At 41.5% G+C, this 10,669-nt stretch overlaps 1 pseudogene; it reads right to left on the bottom strand.

The window, feature by feature from the left end:
* Window positions 1-5,340: 5,340 nt before the first annotated feature.
* LOC138089906 (glycerol-3-phosphate dehydrogenase 1-like protein pseudogene) lies at window positions 5,341-6,396 on the bottom strand (annotated as a pseudogene).
* Window positions 6,397-10,669: the final 4,273 nt, after the last annotated feature.

Here is a 10,669-nt window from a genome sequence, read left to right as displayed (position 1 = left end):
TTAAACAAATGTGAAATATATTCTCTTGACAAAAAAATTCTTTTGTGATAATAAACAGTGGAAAGTACCATTCGATGAGAACTTTTCCGTCTAACTTTTTCCCATTGTGGGGCAAAACTCAGTGTGACTGCTTTTCTATTAGCCAGAGAGGCTGATCCATTATCCTTCCATTGTCAGCCCCAAGAGACAAAGAAGCTCCAGGGCCAGTTCAGGGCTCCTACTTTTTCTTCAGTAGCTCTTGAGTTGCAACTGGCTCCAGAACCTCCTCTAGAAGAATTAGGGGCAATTGAATTTTCAACTCCCATTTGGCAGCCGCCTGACTACTAAGGACCTACTCTCCTTTAGCTTCTTCTCTGCCCACCTGAACCTGTTCAGAACCAGAGTTCTTCCCTGGACAAAGCTGACTAGTGATTAATGTGACGAAGAAGATTGCTTTTAGCACTTGCTCCCTCCATCTGAGGGCCCATTCTTTTATTTCCTGGACCCCAAGTCCTCTCTTCCATATTAAAGCCTACTCACAGATTCCACTTGAGGAAGAGCAAAGTACTTCCAGTAGAAAATGTAAGTCAATAATAGCTATTATCCTGTTTTTATTATATATATAATTATACTTATATTGGGCTTCCCTTGTAGCTCAGTCGGTAAAGAATTTGCCTGCAATGCAGGAGACCCGGGTTCGATCCCTGGGTTGGGAAGATCCCCTGGAGAAGGAAATGGCAACCCACTCCAGTATCCTTGCCTGGAAAATCTCATGGACAGAGGAACCTGGTGGATTGCAGTCCATGGGGTCACAAAGAGTCGGGCACGACTGAGCGACTAACACACAACATACATACTTATATTATCTCTTTATTATATTATACTTAAAAACATGAAAGATAGAAAGTTGTTAAAAATAGGAGGCCAAACAGATTAGAATTAGATTAATAAACCTAACAAATAAATAAATAATAAATAAGTTATAATACATAAAAATAAATAAAAGATAAACCTGACAAATAATAAATAAGTAAATAAATAGACCTAATGTATTTAGATTAATAAATTAAATAATGAGGATGAGGAAATTTGAGAGAGGGAGAAGATTTGATTAAAAATTTAGGTTAAGAATGCTAGATGTAATTGAGAATTAATTCTCTCTCTAAATCATCTGATATGTAAGGACAAAACTACAACATGATCAGATTTATAACCTTATTTTGTCCTAGATCTAAAAGAAACATACACTTTTAAAGTCAGAGACAAAATTATAAAATATATATGCATGCACACACATTATATATATATGTGTGTACATATATTAAAATATATACACACTATATTTCTTGATGTTTAGGGAATATATTTATCAAATATGTATATATATTTAATGTGTGTATGTGTACATATGCATATATATGTATTTATATATATAGCACATTTCCATGATGCCATTTTCTAGTCAGAGTTTTTAGGGGCTTTTGTTCAGTCGCTAAGTCGTGTCTTTGTGATCCCATGGACTGCATCATGCCAGGCTTCCCTGTCCTTCACTATCTCCTGGAGTTTGATCAAATTCATGTCCATTGAGTTGGTGATACTATTAAACCATTTCACCTCTGATGCCCTCTTCTCCTCCTGCCCTCAGTCTTTCCCAGAATCAAGGTCTTTCCCAGTGAGTCAGCTCTTCACATCAGGTGGCCAAAGTATTGGAGCTTTAGCATCACTCCTTCCAATGAATGTTCAGGGTTGATTTCCTTCAGGATTGGCTGGTTTGATTTCCTTGCATTCTTAGGGACTCCCAAGAATCTTCTGGAGCACCCTAATTTGAAAGCATCAGTTCTTTAGCACTCAGCCTTCTTTATGATCCTTTAGGAGTTTTAGGACATACCTACTTCTGAAACTGTACAAAAATGCAGGTCATAAGATTATCCTTTGGTGAAGTCACCATAACTTTGAGAGTTAGATGGGAATGAACCTGTTAGTATTTGTTATGGTCTAGACATTATTCATTCAGTGTTGACTTTGTATTTTATCCTGGCCCTGGAAGTCATATTAGCTTCTGTAAAGAAGTTGTGGGGATATATCTTCTGCTTGGATTTGGTGACCTAACCAACAGGTTTTCTTTGGGTTGAGAGAGGCAAGTTTTAGCAACTTTAAAAGTATTTTCTGCTTATTTTCTTAGAAGATGTAAATACCTCATTGGGGATTTCATTGTTTATGGTCCTTTTATTCTTCAAATACTAAGTAAGATGTCATTAGTGGGATTGATTTTCTGTTAGAATACATTTCACTCTGTGCACACATATATTCCTTTTAGAAAAAGAGAAAAAAATGTCCATTTACTAATCCATTTACTAGAGTCCAGGGGTACATGAAAATGAAGAAAATGGGGGAAAGTCCCATTCATTTTTTTAAGTTCCCTTTTTATTCCTGTCAATGCAACACACTTCAGGGAGAAAAAAAGCTTATCTAAACAAATAAAATTATAAAATAAGCTGGTTAAAAAGTAGGATCAGTAGCATAGGTTTGGGGGATTAAAATGTTTATTAAGCTTTTAAATCATTCCCTCCTATAGTTTGTAAACAAATATAGTACATGATAGGTAAGAAAATCAAATATAGTGCATGTATAGTACTATTAGATTAGAGCTAGTGGAAAAAACCAAAGATTCTTTAGTACAGAGGCATCTCACTGCTCCTTGGGTCAATACCATGGGGCCATATTATAGATAAGAGTTAAATGAAAACCAGAAAGAATTTAGCTCAATTCTACCTGCTAGGATGGATTTTAAGACAGGTATTTTTTATATATTACAGTAGGTGTGCTTTCATATACTGCTGTGTATAGGAATTTAAAAAATTCTCACAAAATCCATTTGACAATCATTTCAGATATGTTGGGAAAAAGCAGAAGAAGAAAAAAAAATCCCCAAGCTGGAAAACAAAAAGGATCAAAATCTCAAAGTGACTGAAAGTCAATGAATATATGTGATAGTCATACCTTCCCTTAACAGTTACCATATTCTATGTAAGGTAACCTATTTCATTTAAGAAGATACAGTAATTCCCATTCTTTATTCTAGAATTAAAAGCATTTAGTCCATACAATGTGTCTCAGCGAGGTTGACATTCACTTGCTTGTACCTGAGAGTGTCGCACCTTAAAGTTTTATCAAAGATCCATGGCAGACCTGAACTACAAAGGTTCAGAGCAAACAATACCACAGGTAGTCATCTATTCTCACTTCTTGCAGAGAGAGGGGGATACTTGAGCTGTGCTAAGGCCACTTCAGCCTGGAACAGTGTTCCTTGGAAACTTTGGCAAGTTTTCTTGCCCCCCTGCCCCAAAAATCTCCATAATCTAATATGTCTGGGACTTGCTGGGTTAAAAAAAACAAGTCCCAGTAACAAACTAACATACATTCTGGCCCTTCAAGAGGAGTGTACAGATGCAGCTTTTTCCAAACTCACTGGACCTTGTGAGGGAACTGGAACAACCACTGGGTTCCAGGGAACATGGTTTGAGAAACGCCAATCTTAAGTAAATTTTCTAAAGTAGTGGTTTTCAAACTGTAGTGAGTGTTGAAACACATGGAAGGCAGGCCAAAAGCACAGATTGAAGACCCCACTTGAGAGATCTGGAGTCGAACCCGGTGTTGAACCATTTCTGAGTCTCCATGTGAAGCTGATGGAAAGAAGTCCACACTTGGAATGGCATCCTTCTAGATAAGGACCCATACAAACTTCAGCTGCAGGAAGCCTGCTGATGGCCTCAGGAAAGGCTGTGTATCCTACAAGCAATTAATAGGAGGTCAAAGCAGTCCATTGATGCCTGAGCAGGTCCTGGCACAGCTCAGGTAGGGGGAGAAGCACTGGGCTTGACTCTGCCTCTGACCCAACTCACCAGGCAACCAGGCACAGTGCTGCTGCTAAGTCACTTTAGTTGTGTCTGACTCTGTGCAACCCCAGAGATGGCAGCCCACCAGGCTCCCCTATCCCTGGGATTCTCCAGGCAAGAACACTGGAGTGGGCTGCCATTTCCTTCTCCAATGCATGAAAGTGAAAAGTGAAAGTGAAGTAGCTTAGTCGTGTCCAACCCTCAGTGACCCAGTGGACTGCAGCCCACCAGGCTTCTCCGTCCATGGCATTTTCCAGGCAAGAGTACTGGAGTGGGGTGCCATTGCCTTCTCCGCAGGCACAGTGACTGCATCTTAAATGAGGAATAATAGCAGCCCCCTTTCATGGGACCTTTGAGGCTTAAAGGAAATGCTTGCACAAAAGAAAAGTGAAAGTATTAGGAATCCAGTTGTGTCTGACTCTTTGCGACCCCCATGGACTGTAGCCCATCAGGCTCCTCTGTCTATGGAATTCTCCAGGCAAGAATCCTGGAGTGGGTAGCCATTCCCTTCTCCAGGGGATCTTTCTGACCCAGGGATTGAACCTGGGTGTTCCAAGCATCATACAAATGTTGTTAATCAGAAGACTGTGTCAGCCACATCAGGAAAATCCCAGATGAGTTTTCTGTCTTCTGCCACTGCCCAGCCTTTATGAGAGCGTATTCTGGTGGCTAATGAAGAGAAAATAGGCTAAAAAATGCAGAAAAATGAAATGAGAGGAATATATATAGCCTAATTAAAAATATGTAATTGTTTAAAATAATAGATCAGCCCACAATCAAAGTAGTTGATTATGTTGGTTCTGAGACAGTATTTAAAAGTTACAGTATATAGATTTTTGAACCCACTCACTCTGCCACTCTACCATGGTAATGCTGGCTAAATTAAGAGAATGAGAAAAAAATTCCTTCACCAAAATACATATGAATTAGATTCAAAACTTTTAGTTGCAATAGTTCCAATCTTTCTTTTTAAATTTGTTTTTTAATTGGAGGAAAACTGCTTTACAATGTTGTATTGGTTTCTACCCTACAACAACTGCAAATCAGCCATAATTATACATATCTCCTCTCCCTCTTAAGCCTCCCTCCACTCCTCCCATCCCACCCTCTAGGGCATCACAGAGTGCCAGGCTGGGCTCCCTGTGTACCAGCTATTTTACACGTGGTACTGTATATATGGCAAAGCTAGATAGTTCTAATCTTATAAAGTATCAGAGTGGGAGAATTTCAGAAGTAATTTTTAACAGGGGCCTTTAATTTTGGTTCATAGAAACATCCACAGAACAAGGAAGGAACACACACACACATACTCATTTATGCTAAAAAATGAACCTGAAAAAATGCACAGCACCTGTGATGGGGTTACGGTCACACAAGCATCTTGTGGCCAAATCCTGGTTTCCATTTGAATCCAGACAAGCAATCAGAAAGGCAGGACTTTCCCTAACATACTGCATGATTCCCTTTATGTATACTCCGGATGATTCTGGAGACAAGACAGCATCTCTGCAACAGGCCTGCCTTCGTAGCAGATCTGGTACACCGCCGTGAACAATGGAAACTTGTCCAGCAGTCCCTGCGGTTTGAGGATGTCGTACACCTCGGCGGCAGTCTGTGGTCCTTGCAGCTTCTGCCCGTTCAGCATCTCCTTCTCCAATTCTTCAACGGTCTTGCCGGTCGCCGCAAAGGCTTCAGCTACCTTGCGGTTCCGGCCCGCGTAGCAGGTAGTGATCAGGTCGGCCACGCCGCAGCTCTCCAGGAAGGTGGCTTGGGACACGCGGCCCTTGCAGAAGATCCTGGCGAAGGCGATCATTTCCATGAGCCCCAGGCGGATGACGGCAGCTTTGGTGTTGTCGCCGCAGTGGAGGCCGTCGCAGAACCCGGCTCCCACGGCCACGATGTTCTTCAGGGCGCCACAAAGTTCAACAGCGTCTGCCTCAGCAACAACTTTAATTCGAAAATTTGGAGTCTGCAGAAGTTCTTTGAAGAGGAGGCCGTGCTCCATTACCTTGCTGCCGATGGTGGTCTCACAGAACTTCTCCGCAGCCACCTCATTGGCAGTGTTGGCGCCCATGAGCACACTGACGTCAATGCCCGTCTTCTCTCGGATGATGTCAGAAATGAGCTTCAGCCCCTGGGAACCCTCATCTATGCCCTTGATGAGGCTGATGCCCAGGGCGCCCTTGGGCACTTTCCCAGAGATCTCCTCGCAGATGCTGTTGATGAACTGGTGAGGGATCACAAACACCAGCAGGTCTGCGTCCCACACAACCTCACTGAGGTCGGGGACTGCCATCACATTGTCTGGCAGCTTGTGTCCAGGGAGATATTTTACATTTTCATGGTCGTTATTTATGATGTCTATCAGTTTTCTCCCATTAACCATTTCTTCAAAGACCCACATCTTGACCGTGGAGGCAAACTTCTGAAGTTTCATGACATTATTACCAATTATTTTTGCAATAGCTGAACCCCAGTTCCCCGAGCCCATGATGCACACTTTCAGGGGTGATTCTGTCATGGCCCCTCCGCAATGCTGCAGCCCCGCAAGTGCCTCCCCAGGCTGGTTTGCCGCCTGCCTCCTCCCGCTCTGCCCAGGCACATTCACGTTCACCTAAAAGGTAGCAGGATACTAATATAAGCACAGATAAAAATTAATAGTATTCTGGGGGGAGGGATAAGTTAGGAGGTTGGGATTAACATAAATGCACTACTATATATAAAGCAGAGGAACAACAAAGACCTATTGTGTATCACAGGGTACTATACTCAATATGTTTTAATAATCTATAAGGGAAAAGAATCTGACAAGGAGTATGTGTATATATATATATATATATATATATATATATATAACTGAATCACTGTGTTGTACATCGAAACTAACAACTTAGTAAATAACTTCATCTCGATAAAATGAAGAGAAAATTGATAGCATATTATCTAGTCCTTTTTATTGTATTTATGAATAATGTGATGAAAAATCAGCCATGAAGTCAGAATTCAAAGAACTTACCCTTTTAGAAGCATTTAGCTTGAGGTAAAGATGATTTAGCCATGAATATCGATCTTAGCTTGGCCCTGGGGCATCTAAGCCACTGTGCCCACATATATGAACATGAAGCTCTGAAAAACTAACCACAGCTGTGGTGTTGGTGGCTTCTCATCTTATAAATTTCCCCTGATATTTCTGGACTTGCCAGATCTACTGCTGCCTGGAGTCCTGTTCCTAGATCCCCGGGAGCTCCTGGCTTTCCTGTTCTCATTCAGGTTCTTGCCTCAGGGGCATTTGTTCCAACGATCAGTTTAGATAACTGACCTTTGTCTCAATACCTCAGACAATATTTTATTATTCACACATTTCATTTATCATGTGTGTGCGCAGGCTAAAGTGCTTCAGTTGTGTCCAACTCTGTGCAATCCTATGGACTGTAGCCTGCCAGGCTCCTCTGTCCATGGAGTTTTTCAGGCAAGAATACTGGCGTGGGTTGCTATGCCCTCCTCCAGGGGATCTTCTCAACCCAAGGATCAAACCTGCATCGCTTACATTTTCTGCATGGGTTTTTCTTTTCTTTTCTTTTCTTTTTTTTTTTTTACCACTATCTCTACTGGGAAGCTCTACATTCATCATAGTGGTAGCTAGAAGATAGCTATTCTTTCCTCAATAGACTATTTATTTTAAAACATTTTTCTGGATGTAGCCTTCTTTCTTGGGGAAGTAGATAATCACAATGGTGTGATCACTCAACTAGAGCTAGACATCCTGGAATGTGAAGTCAAGTGGGCCTTAGAAAGCATCACTACAAACAAAGCTAGTGGAGGTGATGGAATTCCAGTTGAGCTGTTTCAAATCCTGGAAGGTGATGCTATGAACGTGCTGCACTCAATATGCCAGCAAATTTGGAAAACTCAGCAGTGGCCACAGGACTGAAAAGGTCAGTTTTCATTCCAGTCCTAAAGAAAGGCAATGCCAAAGAATGCTCAAACTACCGCACAATTGCACTCATCTCATTTACATTGCACGCTAGTAAAGTAATGCGCAAAATTCTCCAAGCCAGGCTTCAGCAATACATGAACTGTGAATTTCCACATGTTCGAGCTGGTTTTAGAAAAAGCAGAAGAACCAGAGATCAAATTGCCAACATCCACTGGATGTTCCAGAAAAATATCTATTTCTGCTTTACTGATTCTGCCAAAGCCCTTGACTGTGTGGATCACAAGAAACTGTGGAAAATTCTGAAAGAGATGGGAATACCAGACCACCTGACCTGCCTCTTGAGAAACCTATATGCAGGTCAGGAAGCAACAGTTAGAACTGGACATGGAACAACAGACTGGTTCCAAATAGGAAAAGGAGTATGTCAAGGCTGTATATTGTCACCCTGCTTATTTAACTTCTATGCAGAGTACATCATGAGAAACACTGGACTGGAAGAAGCACAAGCTGGAATTAAGATTGCTGGGAGAAATATCAATAACCTCAGATACGCAGATGACACCACCCTTATGGCAGAAAGTGAAGAGGAACTAAAAAGCCCCTTGATGAAAGTGAAAGTGGAGAGTGAAAAAGCTGGCTTAAAGCTCAACATTCAGAAAACAAAGATCATGGCATCTGGTCCCATCACTTCATGGGAAATAGATGGGGAAGCAGTGGAAACAGTGTCAGACTTTATGTTTTGGGGTTCCAAAATCACTGCAGATGGTGACTGCAGCCGTGAAATTAAAAGACGCTTACTCCTTGGGAAGGAAAGTTATGACCAACCTAGATAGCATATTCAAAAGCAGAGACATTACTTTGCCAACAAAGGCTTGTCTAGTCAAGGCTATGGTTTTCCCAGCGGTCATGTATGGATGTGAGAGTTGGACAGTGAAGAAGGCTGAGTGCTGAAGAATTGATGCTTTTGAACTGTGGTGTTGGAGAAGACTCTTGAGAGTCCCTTGGACTGCAAGGAGATCCAACCAGTCCATTCTAAAGGAGATCAGTCCTGGGTGTTCTTTGGAAGGACTGATGCTAAAGCTGAAACTCCATTACTTAGCCACCTCATGGGAAGAGTTGACTCATTGGAAAAGACTGTGATGCGGGGAGGGATTGGGGGCAGGAGGAGAAGGGGATGACAGAGAATGAGATGGCTGGATGGCATCACCAACTCGATGGACGTAAGTTTGGGTAAACTCCGGGAGCTGGTGATGGACAGGGAGGCCTGGCGTGCTGCAATTCATGGTGTCACAAAGAGTTAGACATGACTGAGTGACTGAACTGAACTGAACTGAGTGGGCATTTAAGAAACATCTCTGATATATATTGTGTTGCTTTATATCTTGATATATATATATATATATGCTGCTTTATTTCTTTATATCATGTCTCACAGGTAGATGAGATCTGTAGGTGTCTGTTTATCTTGCTTATTTTTCCACGGTTGCACTTGCTACCTGACATGATATAATATTAGATACCATTATATTACATGTATTGATAATGTATGTTTCCCCCACTAAATGATGTTATGTTTTCTTTATTTCTGTTATTTGTCTTTTATCTCATCTCAAAATTTGTTAAACAAATAAATGGACAAGCAAGAGAGTGACTTTCTGGGAAAGTAGCCCTAAGGTAGAACCATGTACATTTGAAACAGCTTTATGGTAAAGGCAAGGATAAACAGCAAGTGATTGCATTGGTTTTTGGAGTGCTGGATACGGGAGCTGTGGGGTTGGCCAAAAAGTTTGTTTGGATTTTTAATCACATCTTACAGAAAAACCCAAACAAACTTTTTTGCCAACCCAATATTTATTGCCTAATCCTAGGTACTGCCCACTCTTCTTGGCCGCCAAGAAGAGGTGTTATTATCTGGTGGACCAGAGGCCAAAAATGGTAAGCTGGTGCCTCCTGGAGCAAAATAACCCTCATGTAGAAGGGAGATGATAGTAATTCCATGGAAGATCTTTGCCACTTCTTGTACCACAGGTTTCTGATGAATAGATTACTGGGCAGGTATTTTGTTCATCAAGGTCAAGTCAGAAGCACTTAAAATAACAAAACAAAACCTGGCAGAAACAATGAGTACCCATTCTGAGGAACTGTGGGGAGAAAGGAGACAGGTTTCAAGCCAGACGTCTATGGCAGCTATCTTATAGCTTGGCCTGATAACACAAGCTGTGGTGGAGGCCTGTGGGGGCATGCCGCCATCTGGTCTGGGCTATTTAGAATAATGGCATGAATGTGTTGTGAGCTTCCTTGGTGGTGGCTCAGCAATAAAGAATCTGCCTGGAATACAGGAGACATGGAGATGCGGGTTTTATCCCTGAGTTGGAAAGATCTCTTGGAGAAGGAAATGGCAACCCACTCCAGTAATTTTGACTGAAAAAAATCTCATGGACAGAAGAGCCTGGTTGGGTACAGTTCACGGGGTGTTGGAGCCAACTGAGTGACTAAACAACAACAAAGTGAATATGTTAGATAATAGAAAAGATAGACTAATCACCTAATTGTACAAGGAAAAACCACATGATCTTCATAAACAGAGAAGTCTCTCTGCCTTTGTCAACTAGGGAAGAGACTTGAAATGTGCCAATGAGTGTACTGTGTATACTCAGTCTTTGCCTTTGGGAGGCAAAGACTCTTAGTATGGAGGAAATGTGAAATGCAGCCTTGAGATGAATTTAGGGACCATGAGACAGCACAGTTACAGCACAATGAAGGAATTAGAAAATAAAATCCAGGAAGAACAAAATTCAGATTTGAGTCAGTAGCTGTCTTCCAACTTACACAGTGTTCTTTTGCAGATGATAATGAT

This window comes from Capricornis sumatraensis, chromosome 13, assembly GCF_032405125.1.
Source record: "Capricornis sumatraensis isolate serow.1 chromosome 13, serow.2, whole genome shotgun sequence".
NCBI lineage: Eukaryota > Metazoa > Chordata > Mammalia > Artiodactyla > Bovidae > Capricornis > Capricornis sumatraensis.
This window is presented reverse-complemented; position numbering and strand designations above follow the sequence as displayed.